Consider the following 3,052-nt stretch of genomic DNA (forward strand, 5'->3'; position numbering starts at 1 on the left):
TGACTTCTGTTTCTCAAATCCAATCAATTGTCCTCCTTCACCCTCATGTTAGGTCACCTAAAGCAGAATTTGATGCACTGGATGACTGTCTTCTTGAAACTTTCTTTCCTTGGCCTCCAGAATGTGTATTTGTCTGCTTTTCCTCCCTCCTCTGTAGCCTCTGCTTCCCAGCCTTTTTGTCAGTTTCTCCTTGTCTTCCGACATCTTCGTGATGGTGCGTCCCGACCTTCGCATTTTCTTCTGTGTGTATAACTGCACTCTTTGTAATCTCACCCTTGTTCTGGTCACCCTGACGTTCGTATCTTCACCTCGAATTCTCCCCTGAACTCTAGAGTCATAAATGCAACTGCCTACTTGATGTCTCCTTTGGTTATTTGATAACATTTCAAACATACCCCCCAGGGAACCCCTGCTCCATTCCCAAACCTGTTCCTTCGACTTCCCTGTCTGGATCACAGACAACTCCATTCTCCAGGTGCTCAGACCAGAAGGTTTAGTCATCTTTGATTCCTCTCTTCTTTTACACGCTACATCAAAACATCAGCATATCCCTTTGATTCCACTTTTTTAAAAAATTCCCGGAATCCAGAGCCTTTGCAGGCTGCCCTTCCTCTTGTGTCTTCCCCCTTCTTTGCTTTCGTTTTCTGCTAAGAACTGAATAGCTCATGAGCAAACATATAACATACTTGTTTTATGTGCTAACTTTCTCCCTCAGGAGTCCTAATTTGCTTTCGCCTCTCCTGAAAACCAAGGATATTCTTTGATTCTTTTATTCTATCTTGTCACTCCAATGGCCTGTTTCTCCTGAGGCTCACCTTGCACAGTGTAGGCATTCACTAGATATTTGCTGAATGTCTGTGCAGAACATGTGCTTTCCATTTATTTCCTTGTGCCCTTCCCAATGATGCCCAGAATTGTGCTAACCTTTGTGTGTGGCTTTAATACATAAGTTAGTGAATTTGGGACGAGGTGCATTTTTCTTACATTCTTTCCCTGGCTTATAGTTGATAGTTTGGTATTTATTATTTTATGAGTCAAGTTTAGATGACTTTCTTCTAAATTCATGTCTTTCCCTTTGCCCACACTGAAGCATCTCTAGCCCTCTCCTTACCACCCACATAGCTTTGCGGTTGTGACCATTGCTAGCTTGGCAAATGTGTGAACTTAATACCATTTTCAGAACTGGAAATTCCATTGTGTGTTCCATCATCAAGATCTCATATTAGAAGACAATGATTTCAGCCCTAGAGAACTCTGTCATTTCCATTGTCATAGTCAGAATATTTTCTACATGTCCTTTACCATTCGTTGTCTTCAAATAAAAGAGTTCCCTATATATAATAAAAAACATACCTCTCCATATGAACTAAAGTTTCAAATACATCAATCCTTTCTATATCTTTAAGCTAAGGCTTTGGTGTTCTATATATTTTGTTATTGTAAATAAGACTGTTTCCTCCATGCTTTGTTATTCACTGGTCGAGGAATTGGAGATAAAACTATATAAAACAGCCAACCAACTATGAGGAGGCAACCAGTGGATGAACTATTGAGTCAGTAGAGTGGCTACTAAACCACTAAACTATTGTTGTAGCCACTGAAAAAAAGCAGCGCTGTGATGAGGACTTCAATACAGACTGATACAGCTTCACAAAAACCCAGGGCCACCTGGGTGACTCAGTCGGTTAAGCATCTGCCTTTGGCTCAGGTCACGATCCCAGGGTACTGGGATCGAGTCTTGCATTGGGCTCCCTGCTCACCAGGGAATCTGCTTCTCCCTCTGCTCTCACACCCCCGTTATAAATAAATAAATAAAAATCTTAAAAACAAAACCAAACCCTGGAGTCCAGGTAACCTGAGGCCTTTTCTGGTCCTCCAGGAACCTATCAGGCAAAATAAGTGGCCCTCTCATTTATTTATCTTGCTCATGCTAATGTTTGGTTTGTTTGTTTTTCACATCATTCTATTAGCTTTTCCAGGTAGGCAACTGTGCTGTCTGGGAGTGGTAGTACATTTGTTGCCACCTTTCTAGTGCTTGTAATTTTATTTGGGTTTGCTTGTCAAATAAAGTGTGGCAAATGAAAACTATTTTTTCTCCCCTGACTTTATGGTAGCATTTTAAATATTTTATCACTAATATTTTAACTGGATTGACATACATATTCTTTATCATGCTATTGACGTATTCTTGGGTTTCCAATTGACTATTGAAAAAAACTGATGTTTAACTTGACCAAATGCGTTCTCAGTATCAATTATGATACTCATGACTTTTCTCTATTGACAGAGTAATATGATTAATTACATTAAGCAAAATCTCATAATGAATTTCCCTTGCCTTCTTGCATAAATCTTATTTGACTTGGGGGTATTTCACTTTTAAAATTTACTAAAAGCTATTTAGCTAGACTTGAATTTTTAAATAATAGACATAATGCCTCTGTTCATAAGTAAAATTATCTTTTTTAAGTGCGTGTTACATTTTTCAGGTGTCTGTATCATGTCTCTGCTAGTATAAAAAAACGAGTTATGTGACTCTTGTTGAAATTTTGTGCTCTTACACAATTAACAAAGCATTGGAATATTTTTCCTATGAATATTTCAAAGAACTTGCCTATTCTTCTATGTAATGGGTAAATAGAATCTTTCAAGGTCAGAAGGGAAAATGGAGTAGTTAAGAAGATTTCAAACTTGTATTTATGTGATTGTTGTCTTAGGTGTTCTACTTCTTGCATGACATTTGTTTTTATATGCTGTGATTTTCAACTTCGTTAGCAATCAATGAACTGAAAATCACAGCGAAAGTCATATGGACAAAATTAGCAAATTTTTAGTATGGGAATGTCTTTTGTAGATGAAGGTTGTTTGAAACAGATGCCTACGTGATGTGCTGTGGCATTGGTAATTTTTACTTTTTTTTTTCTGAAAATTTTTTGCAATTTTATTTTAAAAAAACCTTAAAATCATCACATTTCCTGACCAAGTATTCCTATTTTTAGAATGTCTTCTAAGGAAATTATTCACAAACAACAAACAAAGATTGATGTATAAT

The sequence above is a fragment of the Lontra canadensis genome, unplaced genomic scaffold (assembly GCF_010015895.1).
Source record: "Lontra canadensis isolate GAN:19392208 unplaced genomic scaffold, GSC_riverotter_1.0 scaffold54, whole genome shotgun sequence".
Taxonomy (NCBI): domain Eukaryota; kingdom Metazoa; phylum Chordata; class Mammalia; order Carnivora; family Mustelidae; genus Lontra; species Lontra canadensis.